General features: G+C 38.3%; 2 long non-coding RNA genes across 2 annotated transcripts; one reads left to right on the forward strand and one right to left on the reverse strand.

The window, feature by feature from the left end:
- The first annotated feature begins 995 nt into the window (after positions 1-995).
- On the forward strand, positions 996-1,668 carry LOC148978336 (uncharacterized). Its single transcript, XR_016169401.1, has 3 exons — positions 996-1,082; positions 1,215-1,288; positions 1,371-1,668. It is a non-coding gene; the product is annotated as an uncharacterized LOC148978336 (long non-coding RNA).
- Positions 1,669-12,877: 11,209 nt separating this feature from the next.
- Positions 12,878-16,344, reverse strand: LOC120486199 (uncharacterized). Its single transcript, XR_005624136.2, has 3 exons — positions 16,205-16,344; positions 14,908-14,994; positions 12,878-13,029 (listed from the first exon to the last, which is right to left on the reverse strand). It is a non-coding gene; the product is annotated as an uncharacterized LOC120486199 (long non-coding RNA).
- Between the last annotated feature and the right edge of the window lie 6,091 nt (positions 16,345-22,435).

Below are 22,435 nucleotides of genomic sequence, written 5' to 3' on the forward strand. Positions count from 1 at the left end.
AGTGCAAAAATGGAGGCTCTAGCCCCTTCCAGAGCTGAGATATCGAAACTCAAAAATTCGACCCGAAAAAAAAAAAAACGACAGTGGTACCCCTTACGTTTTTTTTTTTTTTTCGGGCAAAAAATTAAGTTTCTCCAAACTTCCCAAAACTCTGGATTCTGATAGAGGGCCATGAGACTTAGACCTGAGTGCAAAAATGGAGGCTCTAGCCCCTTCCAGAGCTGAGATATCGAAACTCAAAAATTCGGCCCCAAAAAAAAAAAACGACAGTGGTACGCCTTACGTTTTTTTTTTCGGGCGAAAAATTAAGTTTCTCCAATCTTCCCAAAACTCTGGATTCTGATAGAGGGCCATGAGACTTAGACCTGAGTGCAAAAATGGAGGCTCTAGCCCCTTCCAAAGCTGAGATATCGAAACTCAAAAATTCGGCCCGAAAAAAAAAACGACAGTGGTACCCCTTATATTTTTTTTTTCGGGCGAAAAATTAAGTTTCTCCAATCTTCCCAAAACTCTGGATTCTAATAGAGGGCCATGAGACTTAGACCTGAGTGCAAAAATTGAGGCTCTAGCCCCTTCCAGAGCTGAGATATCGAAACTCAAAAATTCGGCCCGAAAAAAAAAACGACAGTGGTACCCCTTACGTTTTTTTTTTCGGGCGAAAAATTAAGTTTCTCCAATCTTCCCAAAACTCTGGATTCTGATAGAGGGCCATGATACTTACACCTGAGTGCAAAAATGGAGGCTCTAGCCCCTTCCAGAGCTGAGATATCGAAACTCATAAATTCGGCCCGAAAAAAAAAAACGACGATTTTGCTGTAAACACATGTTTTAGTAGTTAGTCAAACAGGGGAGCTCCAGTAAGTAGGCTACACGTAAGTTTCTATAATGGATTTACATGACCATCTAACGTTACATCTTAAACACGCTTATTTAAAATGTCGATTTACATCTGAAATGAAAATATTGTTTAAGTATTGCAGATGAGCACACTTGTCTGTATGTTACAAGGACAGAAGAACACGCGTGTGTTTATCCGGTGGAGAGAGGCTCATGATGCTGAATGCTGTCATCAAAGGCTTTGGGTGAGTATACTACAGAAATGGATAACAAAATCTATTCAATCTTAAATTGTAGTTTATTTGAATTATTGTAAATTCAAGTAGAGAAATTACAACACTTTTCTGATTCTTGATTTCTGTGCATTTGCTGCAGAGCTTTTGTGGTGGAGCAGGACCTGCAAGGAAAGATGATGGCAGCATTTGTTTTAGGGATTTTACTCAAATATAAAGTAAGGTTATTTTTAATAGATAAATCAAATGACATTGTGTTAAAATGACTGCTTTTGTATAATGTTTGTGCATTTTTTGTAGGATCTGAAATGTCTGCAGACTGGTGTGAGCACTGAGGATGAGGAGCCCAGAGCTGCATCCTGGAAGTGGTGCCATGGATGAGTGCCTCCATCTCTCCACCTGCCCTTACGAGACCCTCGATCTCTCCACCTGCCTTTACGAGACCCTCGATCTCTCCACCTGCCCTTATTGCCTCAGATTGTGAAGCGCAGCACAACAACAAGCTCCGGCACGAAGGCACAGTCCCCTCTGGTGAATTCATCAGAATAAAGCTGCAGAATGGGAACCGCTGTGTTGAGTCGGCATGATGTGGTGTTCAGCAGCTGTACATGCTTGTAGTTTGAATAAAGCTTTGTTTCATGTGTTGTTGACTTGTATAATGCATTTGTTTATTGTGATGGTTACTTTTATTTGTTCTTTTACTCATTTATTCATTTTTATTATTGTTGTCAGTATATAAAATTTAATTATTTAATTAATGTGTCCATTAATTCATCGATTGACTGATGATTGAGATGTTTCACTGCATTTATGAATATAAATGTATTCATGCATAACTATCATATGACAAAACAAATTACATTCTGCTTGTTATATTAAATTATATTTTTAGTATATAAAAAAGTTATATAATTAACCCTCAATCGGTCCTTGGGGTCTATATGACCCCAATCGACTTTTCCTTAATAAAAAAAATGGTTTCCTTTATCTGAGTGGAATAAGATTTTGTGACTTTTCCTACAAAATCTATCTATACACACACAAAAAAACTGGGCTTGATTCGGTTGTTCTGAAGGTGTGTAAAAAAAATGTTTACAAATCTGGTCTTTGGGTTCGATATGACCCCACATTGAAATGAATGGGAAATGTGAAAAAAACTAAATATTTTTTATTCATTTGTCCAAAAAAATATATAAATCCATCATAAATCAGAAAATTTCCACACAGAAATGAAGGCCTACTACTAGAGCATAAATGTGATGTAGAAAAAACATGCTCACTCACACACACACACACACACACACACACACACAAACACACACAAACAAACATGTATGAGTGTACTGCCACAGAGAGCATTTTTTAGAACTCACAAATGAAATCAGTTACAAATGCAGAACAAAGATATTAAAGTGTGAGACCTAATACACACACACACACACTCACACACTGATTATAGTTTTACAATTTGTTTTACATGTTTTTTGTAGCTTGTTATTGCTTTTTAAGTTCAGAATTTTATTGGAAAAAATGATAGATTAGATGTTCACTCATATTGCTTTTGTTTTCATATTATTTATTTTGCATTCTAAAGTTAATTATTTATTTTTACACTTTGTTCAATAAAATCAACAATGTTCAACTAAAATCTGACTCCAAGTCTTGTCCTTTAGGTGTGTCTTATGTGGCATTTAGCTGTCCTTTTTCTGTGGCACTTTGTAAAAACAGACGTTTCAAAATGCATCAAAAACTACAACAATTATACTATTTAAAAAATGTATTATTTTAAATGTCCTTTCTTATGTTTATATATATATAAAAATTCATAAAATGTATTTCAAAAGTTGTGACAGAAGTAGTAGGCCACATGCAGTAAAATGAATGGCTCTCTATTGCCTCTGCTGGTCAAAACTATTTATTTCTAAAACTGTAAAGAATTAAGTTTTATCTCTAACCAGTAGATGGCGTGATTCTACACATAGCACCTAGCTCAATATCCAGAAGCAATTTAAATTAAATTTTGATCATTATTTAAGTGATTTTTTCATAAAAAATTAAGATTTCATTTGCAAGTTTATGGTGTGGTTGAGGAATTGTGTTGTAAATTGGTACAAAAGTACTTCTTATCTCCCAAAACACAGCATTAATGAATAGATGAGAAGTAAAAAAAAAAAAAAAAAAAACATATATTATTTGTATTATTAAAAATGTATAGTTTTTTTTACAATTTCTCTATCAATTGTTGGGGTCATATTGACCCCAAAGACCAGATTTGTAAACAGGAAACAAAGACCTTTTGAGGGTTAAGTATTGGTCAGCATTTAATATTATTATTTTGTTTAAGTTTTGGGGTGGGCTAACAATGCAATTCATTCTGAGGTAATATTAATTTTTAAGGAGTGATACTTACATTTTTCGGGTATAAAATCAACAGTTTTCTCCAAAAGAGATCTTAGAGCAGCTGCCCGTCTCCTTTGTGCAGACATTACAAACTTAGAGGAAAACTGTTCTAGGTTGTGCTGTCGAGTCACTGATGTTATGAGGTGTTAGTGCACCTGTCGCTCATATAATTTAAACTTATAAACGTATTACATACAAGATCATGGAAAGATACCATGATAGTCATAATGACAAAACAGAAAACATAAAGATCATTGGTTTGTTTACATCATAATACAGGAAAAAGGAACAATAACAAGGCTAAATATCTTTAAATGGTTCTTCATAATACATGAAAAATGTTGTTGTTTTGTTGTTGTTGTTATAGGTCTGAGGGATGAAACGAGGTAAATTCATCAAGAAAAGGAGGAAAACTTAAAGGAGAAACGTTTTGGGTATAAAATAAAGAAATTAACAACATATATTCAAGAGGTGACCATTTGGGGGTTTCTTAATGAAAAAAATATCATTATAAGAATAACACTGTGGGTCACATTAGTAGGCCTAGGGTTTAAAATATAACAACTTAAATCAACCTTAAATGTATTCAAAAATTAATGGCCAGCTGTTTCTTCAACAATACCACAACAAAATGAGCAAGTTTAATCAATGTCAAGATATTTATAGATAGAAGAATTAAACGCGTCGTTGTTCATTTCTTTTAAGTTTTTGCGCTTGTGATATGATGATAACGCGTCGTAGTAGGTCACATGATAACGTCAACAAGGCAGATGTCCGGTTCTCATTCATACTCAACGAGATTTGGCTATAAAGTACCTACTCTTTTAGCGCTCGATGAGTAAGTACTTACGTACCTACTCATTGAGTATGCGGTTTTGGACGCAGCCTTAGACCTGAGTGCAAAAATGGAGGCTCTAGCCCCTTCCAGAGCTGAGATATCGAAACTCAAAAATTCGGCCCGAAAAAAAAAACGACAGTGGTACCCCTTAAATTTTTTTTTTTCGGGCGAAAAATTAAGTTTCTCCAATCTTCCCAAAACTCTGGATTCTGATAGAGGGACACAAGACTTAGACCTGAGTGCAAAAATGGAGGCACTAGCCCCTTCCAGAGCTGAGATATTGAAACTAAAAAATTCGGCCCGAAAAAAAAACGACAGTGGTACCCCTTACGTTTTTTTTTTTCGGGCGAAAAATTAAGTTTCTCCAATCTTCCCAAAACTCTGGATTCTGATAGAGGGCCATGAGACTTAGACCTGAGTGCAAAAATGGAGGCTCTAGCCCCTTCCAGAGCTGAGATATCGAAACTCAAAAATTCGTCCCGAAAAAAAAAAACGACAGTGGTACCCCTTAAATTTTTTTTTTTTTCGGGCGAAAAATTAAGTTTCTCCAATCTTCTCAAAACTCTGGATTCTGATAGAGGGCCATGAGACTTAGACCTGAGTGCAAAAATGGAGGCTCTACCCCTTCCAGAGCTGAGATATCGAAACTCAAAAATTCGGCCCGAAAAAAAAAAACGACAGTGGTGCCCTTACGTTTTTTTTTTTTTTTCGGGCGAAAAATTAAGTTGCTCCAATGTTCCCAAAACTCTGGATTCTGATAGAGGGCCATGAGACTTAGACCTGAGTGCAAAAATGGAGGCTCTAGCCCCTTCCAGAGCTGAGATATCGAAACTCAAAAATTCGGCCCGAAAAAAAAAAAACGACAGTGGTACCCCTTAAATTTTTTTTTTTTTCGGGCGAAAAATTAAGTTTCTCCAATCTTCTCAAAACTCTGGATTCTGATAGAGGGCCATGAGACTTAGACCTGAGTGCAAAAATGGAGGCTCTACCCCTTCCAGAGCTGAGATATCGAAACTCAAAAATTCGGCCCGAAAAAAAAAAACGACAGTGGTGCCCTTACGTTTTTTTTTTTTTTTTTTCGGGCGAAAAATTAAGTTGCTCCAATCTTCCCAAAACTCTGGATTCTGATAGAGGGCCATGAGACTTAGACCTGAGTGCAAAAATGGAGGCTCTAGCCCCTTCCAGAGCTGAGATATCGAAACTCAAAAATTCGGCCCGAAAAAAAAGCGACAGTGGTACCCCTTACGTTTTTTTTTTTTGGGCGAAAAATTAAGTTTCTCCAATCTTCCCAAAACTCTGGATTCTGATAGAGGGCCATGAGACTTAGACCTGAGTGCAAAAATGGAGGCTCTAGCCCCTTCCAGAGCTGAGATATCGAAACTCAAAAATTCGTCCCGAAAAAAAAAAAAACGACAGTGGTACCCCTTAATTTTTTTTTTTTTTCGGGCGAAAAATTAAGTTTCTCCAATCTTCTCAAAACTCTGGATTCTGATAGAGGGCCATGAGACTTAGACCTGAGTGCAAAAATGGAGGCTCTAGCCCCTTCCAGAGCTGAGATATCGAAACTCAAAAATTCGGCCCGAAAAAAAAAAACGACAGTGGTGCCCTTACGTTTTTTTTTTTTTTTCGGGCGAAAAATTAAGTTTCTCCAATCTTCCCAAAACTCTGGATTCTGATAGAGCGCCATGAGACTTAGACCTGAGAGCAAAAATGGAGGCTCTAGCCCCTTCCAGAGCTGAGATATCGAAACTCAAAAATTCGGCCCGAAAAAAAACCCGACAGTGGTGCCCCTTACGTTTTTTTTTTCAGGCGAAAAATTAAGTTTCTCCAATCTTCCCAAAACTCTGGATTCTGATAGAGGGCCATGAGACTTAGACCTGAGTGCAAAAATGGAGGCTCTAGCCCTTCCAGAGCTGAGATATCGAAACTCAAAAATTCGGCCCGAAAAAAAAAAACGACAGTGGTACCCTTTAAATTTTTTTTTTTTTCGGGCGAAAAATTAAGTTTCTCCAATCTTCTCAAAACTCTGGATTCTGATAGAGGGCCATGAGACTTAGACCTGAGTGCAAAAATGGAGGCTCTACCCCTTCCAGAGCTGAGATATCGAAACTCAAAAATTCGGCCCGAAAAAAAAAAAACGACAGTGGTGCCCTTAAGTTTTTTTTTTTTTTTCGGGCGAAAAATTAAGTTGCTCCAATCTTCCCAAAACTCTGGATTCTGATAGAGGGCCATGAGACTTAGACCTGAGTGCAAAAATGGAGGCTCTAGCCCCTTCCAGAGCTGAGATATCGAAACTCAAAAATTCGGCCCGAAAAAAAAACGACAGTGGTACCCCTTACGTTTTTTTTTTTTGGGCGAAAAATTAAGTTTCTCCAATCTTCCCAAAACTCTGGATTCTGATAGAGGGCCATGAGACTTAGACCTGAGTGCAAAAATGGAGGCTCTAGCCCCTTCCAGAGCTGAGATATCGAAACTCAAAAATTCGTCCCGAAAAAAAAAAACGACAGTGGTACCCCTTAAATTTTTTTTTTTTCGGGCGAAAAATTAAGTTTCTCCAATCTTCCCAAAACTCTGGATTCTGATAGAGGGCCATGATACTTAGACCTGAGTGCAAAAATGGAGGCTCTAGCCCCTTCCAGAGCTGAGATATCGAAACTCAAAAATTCGGCCCGAAAAAAAAAACGACAGTGGTACCCCTTACGTTTTTTTTTTTTCGGGCGAAAAATTAAGTTTCTCCAATCTTCCCAAAACTCTGGATTCTGATAGAGGGCCATGAGACTTAGACCTGAGTGCAAAAATGGAGGCTCTAGCCCCTTCCAGAGCTGAGATATCGAAACTCAAAAATTCGGCCCGAAAAAAAACCCGACAGTGGTGCCCCTTACGTTTTTTTTTTTTCAGGCGAAAAATTAAGTTTCTCCAATCTTCCCAAAACTCTGGATTCTGATAGAGGGCCATGAGACTTAGAATTGAGTGCAAAAATGGAGGCTCTAGCCCCTTCCAGAGCTGAGATATCGAAACTCAAAAATTCGGTCCGAAAAAAAAAATTGACATTGGAACCCCTTACATTTTTTTTTTCGGGCGAAAAATTAAGTTTCTCCAATCTTTCAAAAACTGTGGATTTTGATAGAGGGCCATGAGACTTAGACCTGAGTGTAAAAATGGATGCTCTAGCCCCTTCCAGAGCTGAGATATCGAAACTCACAAATTTCGGCCCGAAAAAAAACGACAGTGGTACCCCTTACGTTTTTTTTTTTCGGGCGAAAAATTAAGTTTCTCCAATCTTCCCAAAACTCTGGATTCTGATAGAGGGCCATGATACTTAGACCTGAGTGCAAAAATGGAGGCTCTAGCCCCTTCCAGAGCTGAGATATCGAAACTCAAAAATTCGGCCCGAAAAAAACCCCGACAGTGGTGCCCCTTACGTTTTTTTTTTCAGGCGAAAAATTAAGTTTCTCCAATCTTCCCAAAACTCTGGATTCTGATAGAGGGCCATGAGACTTAGAATTGAGTGCAAAAATGGAGGCTCTAGCCCCTTCCAGAGCTGAGATATCGAAACTCAAAAATTCGGTCCGAAAAAAAAAATTGACATTGGAACCCCTTACGTTTTTTTTTTTCGGGCGAAAAATTAAGTTTCTCCAATCTTCTCAAAACTCTGGATTCTGATAGAGGGCCATGATACTTAGACCTGAGTGCAAAAATGGAGGCTCTAGCCCCTTCCAGAGCTGAGATATCGAAACTCAAAAATTTGGCCTGAAAAAAAAAAAAACAACAGTGGTACCCCTTACGTTTTTTTTTTTCGGGCGAAAAATTAAGTTTCTCCAATCTTCCCAAAACTCTGGATTCTGATAGAGGGCCATGATACTTAGACCTGAGTGCAAAAATGGAGGCTCTAGCCCCTTCCAGAGCTGAGATATCGAAACTCAAAAATTCGGCCTGAAAAAAAAAAACGACAGTGGTACCCCTTACATTTTTTTTTTCGGGCGAAAAATTACGTTTCTCCAATCTTCCCAAAACTCTGGATTCTGATAGGGGGCCATGAGACTTGGACCTGAGTGCAAAAATTGAGGCTCTAGGCCCTTCAAGAGTTGAGATATCGAAACTCAAAAATTCGGCCTGAAAAAAAAAAACGACAGTGGTACCCCTTACGTTTTTTTTTTTTCGGGCGAAAAATTAAGTTTCTCCAATCTTCCCAAAACTCTGGATTCTGATAGAGGGCCATGATACTTAGACCTGAGTGCAAAAATGGAGGCTCTAGCCCCTTCCAGAGCTGAGATATCGAAACTCAAAAATTCAGCCCAAAAAAAAAAAACGACAGTGGTACCCCTTAAATTTTTTTTTTTTTCGGGCGAAAAATTAAGTTTCTCCAATCTTCTCAAAACTCTGGATTCTGATAGAGGGCCATGAGACTTAGACCTGAGTGCAAAAATGGAGGCTCTACCCCTTCCAGAGCTGAGATATCGAAACTCAAAAATTCGGCCCGAAAAAAAAAAACGACAGTGGTAGCCTTACGTTTTTTTTTTTTTTTCGGGCGAAAAATTAAGTTGCTCCAATCTTCCCAAAACTCTGGATTCTGATAGAGGGCCATGAGACTTAGACCTGAGTGCAAAAATGGAGGCTCTAGCCCCTTCCAGAGCTGAGATATCGAAACTCAAAAATTCGGCCCGAAAAAAAAAACACGACAGTGGTACCCCTTAAATTTTTTTTTTTTCGGGCGAAAAATTAAGTTTCTCCAATCTTCCCAAAACTCTGGATTCTGATATAGGGCCATGAGACTTAGACCTGAGTGCAAAAATTGAGGCTCTAGCCCCTTCCAGAGCTGAGATATCGAAACTCAAAAATTCGGCCTGAAAAAAAAAAAACGACAGTGGTGCCCTTACGTTTTTTTCTGTTTTTTTCGGGTGAAAAATTAAGTTTCTCCAATCTTCCCAAAACTCTGGATTCTGATAGAGCGCCATGAGACTTAGACCTGAGAGCAAAAATGGAGGCTCTAGCCCCTTCCAGAGCTGAGATATCGAAACTCAAAAATTCGGCCTGAAAAAAAAAAAAACGACAGTGGTACCCCTTACATTTTTTTTTTCGGGCGAAAAATTACGTTTCTCCAATCTTCCCAAAACTCTGGATTCTGATAGGGGGCCATGAGACTTAGACCTGAGTGCAAAAATTGAGGCTCTAGCCCCTTCCAGAGCTGAGATATCGAAACTCAAAAATTCGGCCTGAAAAAAAAAAACGACAGTGGTACCCCTTACATTTTTTTTTTTCGGGCGAAAAATTACGTTTCTCCAATCTTCCCAAAACTCTGGATTCTGATAGAGGGCCATGATACTTAGACCTGAGTGCAAAAATGGAGGCTCTAGCCCCTTCCAAAGCTGAGATATCGAAACTAAAAAATTCGGCCTGAAAAAAAAAAACGACAGTGGTACCCCTTACATTTTTTTTTTTCGGGCGAAAAATTACGTTTCTCCAATCTTCCCAAAACTCTGGATTCTGATAGGGGGCCATGAGACTTAGACCTGAGTGCAAAAATTGAGGCTCTAGCCCCTTCCAGAGCTGAAATATCGAAACTCAAAAATTCGGCCTGAAAAAAAAAAACGACAGTGGTACCCCTTACATTTTTTTTTTCGGGCGAAAAATCAAGTTTCTCCAATCTTCTCAAAACTCTGGATTCTGATAGAGGGCCATGAGACTTAGACCTGAGTGCAAAAATGGAGGCTCTAGCCCCTTCCAGAGCTGAGATATCGAAACTCAAAAATTCGGCCCGAAAAAAAAAACGACAGTGGTGCCCTTACGTTTTTTTGTTTTTTTTTCGGGCGAAAAATTAAGTTTCTCCAATCTTCCCAAAACTCTGGATTCTGATAGAGCGCCATGAGACTTAGACCTGAGAGCAAAAATGGAGGCTCTAGCCCCTTCCAGAGCTGAGATATCGAAACTCAAAAATTCGGCCTGAAAAAAAAAAAACGACAGTGGTACCCCTTACATTTTTTTTTTTCGGGCGAAAAATTACGTTTCTCCAATCTTCCCAAAACTCTGGATTCTGATAGGGGGCCATGAGACTTAGACCTGAGTGCAAAAATGGAGGCTCTACCCCTTCCAGAGCTGAGATATCGAAACTCAAAAATTCGGCCCGAAAAAAAAAAACGACAGTGGTACCCCTTACGTTTTTTGTTTTTTTTTCGGGCGAAAAATTAAGTTGCTCCAATCTTCCCAAAACTCTGGATTCTGATAGAGGGCCATGAGACTTAGACCTGAGAGCAAAAATGGAGGCTCTAGCCCCTTCCAGAGCTGAGATATCGAAACTCAAAAATTCGGCCCGAAAAAAAACCCGACAGTGGTGCCCCTTACGTTTTTTTTTTTTCAGGCGAAAAATTAAGTTTCTCCAATCTTCCCAAAACTCTGGATTCTGATAGAGGGCCATGAGACTTAGAATTGAGTGCAAAAATTGAGGCTCTAGCCCCTTCCAGAGCTGAGATATCGAAACTCAAAAATTCGGTCCGAAAAAAAACCGACAGTGGTACCCCTTACGTTTTTTTTTTTTCTAGCGAAAAATTAAGTTTCTCCAATCTTTCCAAAACTCTGGATTCTGATAGAGGGCCATGAGACTTAGACCTGAGTGCAAAAATGGAGGCTCTAGACCCTTCCAGAGTTGAGATATTGAGATCCCACATAGCATTTATTCCATTATAAATAACTCAATATCTCAGCTCTGGAGGGGTGTGGACCCTCCATTTTTGCACTCAGGTGTAAGTCCCATGGCCCTCTATCAGAATCCAGAGTTTCAAGAACATTGGAGAAACTTTTTTTTTCCACACCAAAAAAATAAACGAAAGGGGTACGTACCACTGTCTTTTTTTTTGGGTCGAAATTTTGATTTTCTCTGATCTTCTTGAAACTCTGGATTCTGATAGAGGGCCATGAGACTTACACCTGAGTGCAAAAATGGAGGCTCTAGACCCTTCCAGAGCTGAGATATTGAGCACGTACCATTTATGCCATTACAAATTACTCAATATCTCAGCTCTGGAAGGGGCTAGAGCCTCAATTTTTGCACTCAATTCTAAGTCTCATGGCCCTCTATCAGAATCCAGAGTTTCAAGAAGATTGGAGAAACTTTTTTCACACAAAAAAAAAAAAAAAAAAAAAAAAAAACGAAAGGGGTACGTACCACTGTCGCTTTTTTTGGGTCGAAATTTTGAGTTTCTTTGATCTTCTTGAAACTCTGGATTCTGATAGAGGGCCATGGGACTTAGACCTGAGTGCAAAAATGGAAGCTCTAGCCCCTTCCAGAGCTGAGATATTGAGATCCCACGAAACATTTATGCCATTACAAATAACTCAATATCTCAGCTCTGGAAGAGTCTAGACCCTCAATTTTTACCCTCAGATGTAAGTCCCATGGCCCTCTATCAGAATCCAGAGTTTCAAGAAGATTGGAGAAACTTTTTTTCCACAACAAAAAAAACAAAAACAAAAAAAAAACTAAAGGGGTACCACTGTCGTTTTATTTTTGGGTCGAAAATTTTAGTTTTTTTTGCATTTTAAATAATAGACCATTTTTCAGTGATCGTCAATAGAACAAAATTACATTTTTTTTGGTTTAAACCTGCGTGAGTATATTTATCTGCAAGAAGAATATGTAAGGCTGTAACGATCGCGACACTCAGATCCACGAACCTGCATGTGTCGCGGTGTGAGAAGACAGAATCACGACACCGACACGTCCCTTCAACTCCCGAAGTTATCCTTCACGTCCAGACCCAATGCTAGCTACAACATATTTAAATTACTATTAGTATTATTTAGAGTTAACATTATAAAATACGTAGACTTACACCACAAAACTAGTTAAATTATTACTAAATTGTTTAAAATTGGTCAATTTCAGCGTTATGGAGGAGATCCATAATTCCCAGATTAAATATTTTAATAAATGGCCTATGTGAACCACTGCACAAACCAAAAGTAATACTCACCGGATGAAGAAGGGTTGACTCTCTCCAGAACATAAAATCTTTATTTTATTTTCCGTGTTCGCATTATGAGGAAAAACAATCCGAACGTGACCGTTCTCTAGAAGCAGCTCCCAGCAAACAAGGGACGTCCCCCGGACTTTTGAAACGTCCCCTTAGGTCCGCATTAGGTCCGCTTTATATGAGCTACAATTTGGCTATTCCACATGCACGAGGAGCTCTAAAAGAATGCATCGACTTCAAATTAAAAATATTATTTTTAAATATTATATTACAAAGAGCCAACTAAACCAGTTTACATATGTACTATAGACATTGTACTGTTTTAAAAATGAATAAAAATATCCGACGCCATGTAAGGCTAATTGTTTAGCTACATTAAATAATTTCCCACACCATTATGATTTTTAAAAACTGTCTATTTAATGTGTGATTAATGTAAATCACAGTGAACATATTCATGCAATAGTTAAAAGAATCCACCATATAAATATCTTTGCATCCTCCTCCCAAATATGAAGTGCTGTGAAAAATAATTGTCACAGCAAATCTCCACACAAGCACATTAAATCAAGATCAAGAACAAACTTGACTGTACAACTATAACCAAAATGGAAAACACTTTTATTATCGCTAAGGGTTCAAAATGTAAGCAGAGTAATGCAAACAGAAATGCAGATGGACAGCTGCTGAATCAGATGAAAGCAATGACTTCAAATGCAGGAGACGCCAAAAAGGATGGAAACGAGTCCAATTGCTGAAAGAAAAAAAAAAAAGGAAAAATGCAGGTAAGATATATACATTCTTCTGTAATCTTGGCCTATATCATATTCCACAACCATAATATAAATTTAATCTGACAGACTGTTGGGGCCCGTTTCAATAAGGAGGTTCAACCAACTCTGAGTTAAAGCTTGAACTCAGAGTTGACTTACCCTGAGATGGGAAACTCTGAGTTTTCGGTTACAGAACAGCTGAAATGAGTTAGTTCGATCAACTCTGAGTTGACTGACTCTGAGTTAAGCGCGTGCACCACAGCTATAAAAAGCCATTATCAATGGAGCGCAGATATTATGAGCCACCATGGCAACAGCGCAAACAGACCAGACTCTTTTCGTCAAACCAGACAAAAAGAGGTGTTGGGTATAATTAATTACCAAGTAATCTAAATATTGTAATTTAATTAAAGGGATTACTCTTAATTCTTCTTTAATTTAAAATAAAATATGATGCAAATAGGCTACTGCATAAACTATAGACCAATTCAGTATAAAACAATAGTAGTGGATTTAGCATAGATTTTTAAAAGGTATATTTTTATATAACCTTCTCCCTCTACAGACTTTGATAAATTCAAGAATAATTCCTGCAATTGTATTGTTAATTTGAAAGCATTAAAAGTGCAGTTTCTTGTCTCTCCTCCTTGTATTAATCAAGTGGTTGAGGTTGATATAGGATTTAGTAATATGTAGACCAATACTTTCTAGAGATAGTAATTATTACATTAATCTAACTACACCGTTGAAGATGTCATTTGTAGTTAATAATTCATAACTATTTTAGAGTAACTGTTATAATATCAGAGGTGAAACTGGAAGAATGTTATTCAACCTAAAGTAGTCTACTATTACTTTGATACATTTTTACTTAAGTAAAAGTAAAAATACCAGTCTAAAAAATCTACTCAAGTAAAAAGTAGTTAATTTAAAACATGAGTAAAAGTTGCTGAGTAACTTGTTTAACAGCGGGGGTGGGGGACTCCCCCATGTGGGGTTGTAACGTATGAGAGTTTCACAGTATGAGAACCGTCTCAGAAAATATCACGGTTTATGGTATTAAACAATTGTTAAATATATAAACTGCATTATTAAATTACGGTTATTATTTTCATCAGTTAAAATGACAGTTAAATAAATTAAACATTTATTCAATAAAACATAATATCAACTAACTTCAATAATTGATTATGATTATGATTGACATCTTATTTTTTATCATTAATAACTTATTAAATTTTATTACAATTTTTTCAATGATTTAATAGAAATATTATCCAAAACAGTGGTAATCAAATAAAAGTTTAGCAAATGTTTTAATCCTTTTATTTTTTGGCAAAGTGCTGCAAAACAGATTTAGTCAATTAAACCATGGACAAACAATATATATATATTCCTAAAGAATGTGTAAATACATTTTAGTATTATTGTTGGTGTTTAAACAGCACTTCTTCCTTCTTCCTCTTTAAAAAAGGGGAGGAGACCGCAAGAAACTCTGGGTTTACTGAAGAAAACCTGCTCCCGACCAGGTTAGGTTCACAGAGTAAGTTACCATGGCTGTAGTTAGTTATGTCATTATTTTCAAAACAAATTCTGAACAGAAATATACAAGTTATTTGAGAATTTGGAGAGGAGAATCATACTGAAACTAGACGCAATCGAGGAAAACATCACTTTAGCATTCAGAATGCAGAATATGAGGCAGCCAAGCACCTCTGTCTCTGATCTCACAGAGGTGCTAGAGGAACCCTGTGAGACTGTGGAGGAATTAGAAGAGCTCTGTGAGAAGCTAAAGGATGCTGACCTTCGAAAGAAGATAGTAGTACTAGTAACATAACAACACAATTAACATTACTAACCTGAAATACTAAAAACAATCCACTCTTGTGATTAATTGCTGTTCTTTGTTTGTAGATTTGTTATCTGTGTCTTCAGAGTGGAGGCACCTTGGGAGATGGAATAAGGAGAATGTTAAAAAAAAATTGGAGATAACTCTTTATGGACACATTATAGCTACAAAGGGAGAAAGGGAAAGCTTAAATTTCAGCAGCTCCTAATTAATGATGTGATCATACGTACGTTTCAAAACTTGCCACTTATAATGACTAATAATGCGTCAATCCCCAAAATGTAAATAAATTAATCTTAAATGTATAAATGTAAAATTTGTTAGTTCTCAGGTCTTAGCGTTCAGACTCATAGCACTCATTTTGAAAACAAGATTTAATTTTGAAGCGTTTTACTAGAACTTTCAACATCTATCTGAGTGCAAGTTTTAATAACTGTAATCTCTGTATGTAATCAAGGTGCATGCAGTAAGGCATATCCACACCAAAAAAGCCATGGTGTGGAGGAAATGATTGCTGTGACCCTGAAACATGCCCCAGATCGTGCAAAAACAGCAAATCAGGCAAGTCAAGTGCATAACATTTAATTCTAGCAATTATAATAGGTTAGATTACATTAGATAGATTAGAGTTACATTATTTAGGTACAATGTAACATGAACATATTGACCATGATCATGACCATGACAGATTAAAATTATTTGATCTAATAAAAAATATGCACGCTGCAATGCAAAACTATACTATTTTGTCAATAAAATACAACTATTACATTTTTCATATAAAATGCAAGTTCAAGACATTTGAAGGATAAGAAAAAGCTTTAAAACCATGTCATATTCATTCTTTGCATAGAGCTGAACTTTTTTAATTTACTGATGGCTACAAATTTTACTATATTAATTCTCAATATGTAAACATTCATTTTTAATCTTTTGCCTATGATGAAAACGGCTTCATGTTTCTTGACCACTTCACAAGATGTAAACAACACTGGTCCAGAAGCACTTGCTGTTTCAGTTTTTTAACACTAAAGCTGGGATAAAATACAACCAACAGAACATTTAAAACTGAATCAAAAAGTTAAACAAACATCTTTAAGATGTTTTCTTTAGGCTACATGTGAAATAAAAGAAAACAGTTACAAACTGAAACATGAAGTGTTTCTGGACCAGTGTTGTTTACATCTTGTGAAATGGTCATGAATCAAGTTACAATAAAGGCCCATTTTCAGTTCAAAATGTTATAACGTTAACATTTATAATATAAAACAGTTGTCAAATATGAAATGTTTAGTTTAGGTACTTACATCTCATCACGCACTTGACCCGTAAAAACGTGTCGACTTTGGTAAAATTCGCGCTCAGCGTCTGTGAATATAAAAGCCCTCCTACTTTGATTTGATTGGTCATCTCAAATATTTCTGACATTGACGAGCAGTGACGACAGATGAAGCTGAAAACGCACACACAAACACACTCTGTCCTCTGTATCTGACGTGCGATTGAATAACACGCTGATTATAAGATGGGGCTTTTTTCTTTGAAAAAACAAGTGTAGCCTAATAATTTGAATCAGAAACATTTTAATAATAAAAATATCTAACATTTCATAGGAATATTGGTGTATAATTTATTTCCATATGGGTCTCCCAAAATGGCTGATAAACATGATTTAAATTTTGATCTCCTTTACAGTGGACATATGAAATCAATGCCCTTTGATATTCTGTAACAAAGTCTTTATCCCAATAATATCAAAGATCATAATAACAAAAATCTATAAATATCATTAGATAGCCTAAGTTACATAGCCTACTTATGATGTCATAAGTAAAACAAGAATAGAGTATTTGGCCTAATGAATACAGTATAGGTATAGCTGTCTGAATTGCGTGCGACAAAGTCGCCATGCAAGCTATGAGTTACATTATGAACTTATATGTAGAGATCAAGCAGCCTGATGTTTGCATTTTCACATAAATGCACAACGATAACATATATTCAGATAATAGTTGCTCATTTCTTTATTTCAGGTTAGAAGCCAACAGGAAGAATTTCCATCGGAGTAACCCCGGCCACAGCTGACAACCAGGTCCAGAGACCATGCAGTGTGTGTGTGTATGTGTGAAGTCGAACTGCCATGGATAAACCCAAAATAGTAGCTTTTTACTTTTATCTGGGCTTTCAACAAAATTCTACACACGTCACACGTGCTAGTGGCAGTGTTTCTGAGGTGTTTTCGTGCTCGTCTAGTCAACACTATCTGGGTCGAGAACACAACAGTAACTGTTCGGTCTCCCTCTTCAACGTAAATACGCTCTGGATACATTTTAAGTGCATCATTCTGTATCCAATCATTTGGCCGGATCCTGTGATTTCCTAAGATTTAATAACCACTTATGGTTGAGGAGAGATTCTCTGATATAATTGTAAAGCACTTCGAGTGTAGGCATATATGAAAGCGCTATATAAATGCCCTATTCATTCATTCATTCATTCATTCATTCATAAAGCTGGATTTCTCCATCCAGTCTGAAAAGTGTTTTCCGTGTTGGTTTTCCTATAGGCTAGTCTATTCCGGCGCATTATATTTTATAACGATAAAGTAAGATAAGTAATTCAGATAAAAGTAAAAAGCTACTATTTTGTGTTTATCCATGGCAGTTCGACTTCACGCGCGCGCTCTGAGCCAGTGGACGCTCACTGTTATGAATGCACAATGTTTCGACTTTAATCTCGAAACATTCCGACTTTAATCTCGAAACATTTCGACTTTAATCTCGAAACATTTCGACTTTAATCTCGAAACATTTCGACTTTAATCTCGAAATGCTAGATTTTTTTTTTTACCTTTTTTTTTTTTTTACTGACTTTTTTTTTTAGGTTGCGGTTCAGGGCTTCCGTACTAATCCGTATGAAAACTGAATTTCTTTCTGACTCCTCTTCAATCTTTCTGATTTTAGAACATTTTTGTAAAAGTGACTTTTTTAATTATTTATTCCAAAAAACTTAAAAATAAGTTGAGCTTCAGCCTCGTTAAATTGCATTTATATATATGTTAATCTATTTGGTCAAATTAAGCTATATAAAATAAATAGTTTATCCTTTAAAATGCTATGGATTTTGAAAGATATCAACAAAAAAAAAAGGGCAAAAAAACTTTAAAAGCGATTTTCTCAGGTTTTCAATTGGAAAAAAAGGGCAGACGACCAGAATTCAAATGTGTATTACAACGATTCAAGGTATGACTTTGACCAAGGTATCATTTGAAAGCTTACAGTGTCCTCTTTCTATTAATATCAAAATCTCAATTTTTAAATTTGGGTCACTGTGACTAATTTTGCTGTTAAACCGTGACATCTACACGTTTTCCAAAGTGGACCAACATGATTATTTCACGTCTTGTTGTGATACCGGGTTGGGCACTTGAAGTTACAGGAGTTTCTTCACGTTGCTAAACAACGGAACTAGGTCGAGTATTTAAAAGGTCATGGTTAACAAGGTTAACGCGGCTTAACGTCGATGTAATACGTTGTTTTAGCGTACCTTTTGCTCAAACGAGGAGCTGGGGGACGCCGGAAAAATAGACAGTCACATTTTACTCATTAAGCTGCTTCATTAAAAACGTGACATTTAGACGTTTTATTCGGCGTGGATCGAGGCAAATGAATCCTTTTCACCTTGAAAATAATAAATGTTTTTTTTTTTTTTTTTTTTTTTTTTTTTGCATTTTAAACTATAGACCATTTCTCAGTGATCGTCAATAAAACAAAATCCCATTTTTCTCGGTTTAATGAAAACCAATAGGTCGTTATGGTAAGTTTAAGTTTCACGTTTGAGGGGGTGAAACCGTGACATCTAAACATTTTCCAAAGTGGACCAACGTGGTTAGTCTTGTCGGCTGGAGAAATGTTGTTTTGGCCACTTTGTTTGATATAATCACAACAATTAGTAATAAGCAAGAATGGGATTTAAACTCAGGTCTTTTTGATTAAAGCCCAACGCTTTATCAACTGAGCCACTGAGTCTGTTGACTTCAAGGGTTTATTGGATGGTTTTTATTGCAGGTTTGGTTTTATTTGTTGGAAAATAATAAATATAGAAATATTATTTGACACAAGAAGGCAGTATAGCCCTATTGTTTTGAGTTTAGACCCTTCTAGAGCTGAGACATTGAGATCCCACCTAGCATTTATTTTTGAATTTAAATTTTGAGTTTCTCTGATCTTCTTGAAACTCTGGATTCTTATAGAGGGCCATGTGACTTAGACCTGAGTGCAAAAATGGAGGCTCTAGACCCTTCCTGAGCTGAGATATTGAGATCCCACGTAGCATTTATGCCATTATAAATATCTCAAAAAATTATATTAGCCCATGATTTAATCACCCTGGCCTCTAGCCATCCTTGGTATTCTTCTGTCAGACGAAAACAATCAGAGTCATATTAAACAATGTCCTGGCCCTTCCAAGCTTTATTTTGGCTGTAAATGGTTGTTTCTGTTTTGAAAGTCCATAAAAGTGCATCTATCCATGATACAAGTGCATCTATCTATCTATCATAAAAGTGCACCTATCCATTATAAAAGTGCATCTATCCATCATAAAAGTGCCATCTTCCTCATTACTCCACATAAACTCAACATCTGAGATATTTTCATCAGCTACATGTTCAAGCACTTGAAAGAGTTTAAAAAATGTATCGGTACTTTGATATATATATTGTTTTTGTAAAAGAAATTTCAATCAGCATCACTGAAAATATGACTTCAGTAACAGGCTTTCAAACCAGCGGAGTCTCATCCCAAGTCACATAACTGACATCCTGGGACGTCTTTTGACCATATGTCAACATCTGCCTTTTTAGGGTACCCTTAAACGTCAGTTAGATGATGTTATCGGATCCTAACCCTACCCCAGACCTAAACCTACCCCATCACCTAACCATCGTTAAAGGTAAAGCATCAGTTGTATGACAGCCCGGGATCGTCATGTTATCGACGTTTAAGGGTACCCTTAAAAGGCGGATGTTGACGTATGGTCAAAAGACGTCAGTTATAGGACTTCTTGGTATGAGACTGTGTTATTCAAACCTACTGTCCTTTCTAATGGACAGACACAGTTTTAAAAAATCCTGATTTAAAACGTGCAATTCTACAGTCGATTTTTAACTTTAAGAAGTCAAATCTTTCTATTTTACGTACAGTACAAACTATGAACTACTGGAAAAAATATATACAAAACGAAAATACATCTTAGAAAATATTGCTTGTTTCTGTGTGTTGTGGATGCAGGTGATGAACCCAAATGCAGGCAGAGTGCGATGAACACAAGGTTTATTGGTGACAAACAGGAAAACAAAACCCACGAGGGGGCAAAACAAATGGGAGATAACTAAACTAGAACACTTGACAAGACTATAAACTAACAGCAAATACAAGATCAAGACGTTCTTCAAAGACAAGGTATTCATGGGTAGATACTCCCAAAGAGAAACAATGACCCAACACAGGACAGCAAACACAAGGGGATTGTAAAGGGAGAAACTAATGAGGGGAACAGGTGACAGACTAGGCAATAATGACAGGATGAGGATAACAAGGGGGCGGGGTATAAAATGAGACAACACAAGCACATGGCCCAAACAGGCCATGCGCTTGCACACAAAACATGGTTCTGCCATGATCCTGGCACAAGACTAGAAAAATCAAAGACATGATGGCAGAATCAAGCCAGAACCTCAACCTTAAGGAGCGGCTTCCAGACGCTCCTCAAGGGGACAGTAAACACGACACATGACAGACTGTGTTAGTTTTTGTCATGTATTGTTGGTTTGTGTCTTTGTCAAAGGCATACAATAGAAAACAATAACAGGGTTGGGATGGAACAATAAACATGGCAGAGGAGGAATAACAGAGTTAATGGGGTCTGGTCCAGGGTAGATGGGTGTGCTGGGGGTCCTAGGTCCATGGCATAATGGCAAGGAACAAGGAATCCGGGCAGGTTTGGATGAAGACACACTAGGACAGGACTAGGACAGGACAGGGGGAACAGTCCGGGGAAGAGACATGACATAGGAGACAGGCGAAACAAACGGATGACCTGAAGACAGTGGGGATTGCAGCAGCAGGTAGTGGAAAGGAGAGAAGGGATTATCAGGCGGTAAGGGGGCTGGGACAGGAACAGAGCTCCCAGAGGTAGAGCCAGAATCAACGCTCCACAACTCTGAGTCGGTGACTGCCATAGGCTCTAAAACTGCATCCCTCTCGGCTGCAGGCTCGAGTGCAGCGCTCTCTGCGGCAGGCTCAGCGGCAACGCTCTCGGCGGCAGCGCTTGGGGACTGAGGACAAGACAGGGACTTCGAGGATTTTTGCTAGACATGACAAATAATCAGACAGGGTCCTGGCAGCAATGATGACAGGCATTTCATGTTGTGACGAAACAGACTGCAAAACCGCATCAGCCGCAGCACTCACGGCAGGGATCACTGCATCAGATCTTGCCCTCTCAACCGCAGGCTCAGGAATCACACTTCCAGCAGAAGATACAGGACAAGCGTTCACAGATGCCACCTCAGGAACAGCGATCGTGGCTGCCAACTCTGGAACAGCACTTACTGTTGCAGCCTCAGGAACAGCGGTCACGGCTGCAGATTCAGGAACAGCACTTACTGTTGCAGCCTCAGGAACAGCGGTCACGGCTGCAGATTCAGGAACAGCACTTACTGTTGCAGCCTCAGGAACAGCGGTCACGGCTGCAGATTCAGGAACAGCGCTTACAGTTGCAGCCTCAGGAACAGCGGTCGCAGACTCTGGAACAGCACTTACTGTTGCAGCCTCAGGAACAGCGGTCACGGCTGCAGATTCAGGAACAGCGCTTACAGTTGCAGCCTCAAGAACAGCGGTCTTGGCTGCAGATTCAGGAACAGTGCTTACAATCGCAGCTTCATTAACAGCACTTGCGGCAGCAGACTCAGGAGAAGATGGTGATTGGAAACAGGAAGCTCCCCTCTTTCTCTTTGGCCGCAGGGCAATGGTCACGACAGGGCTCGCGATCGGCTGGCCAGGCTCAACGGAAGACGAAACGGGGACAGGGAAGACCACTTCTGGTTGGGTGAGCTCAGATGACGAGGAGTCCGAGGGGGAATCCCAAGAAATACGTCTCCCTCGTTTACCACGGAGGTCTGCGGGTGTGGAAGACGCCTCTTGAGTCGAAAAGAGGGGAGCCTGGTTCACTTGCGTGACCACCGCTAATACACGACCCTCAGGAATCACTGGCAGCGTGCGGGTTGAAGATGACATGGTGGGAGCCTGCAAATCCTTCCTCGACAAGCAGGCCACCATATCCAGGAACGGGCGGTGAACCAGACTCTCCCGTTCAGCCAGAGGAGGCAGAACGTTTATACCCACGATGAGGTAGCGATTTACCAGAATCTCAAGCAAGAAGAACCGCCTCTCCTCCACCACCCGGGCCTACTGTCTCAAGGTCCGCTCATCCTGTGAGGGAAACGGAAGCTTTCCATTCCTGGAATCGGAAATCGC

Source organism: Pimephales promelas, chromosome 7 (assembly GCF_988280905.1).
Source record: "Pimephales promelas chromosome 7, fPimPro1.hap1.1, whole genome shotgun sequence".
Classification (NCBI taxonomy): domain Eukaryota; kingdom Metazoa; phylum Chordata; class Actinopteri; order Cypriniformes; family Leuciscidae; genus Pimephales; species Pimephales promelas.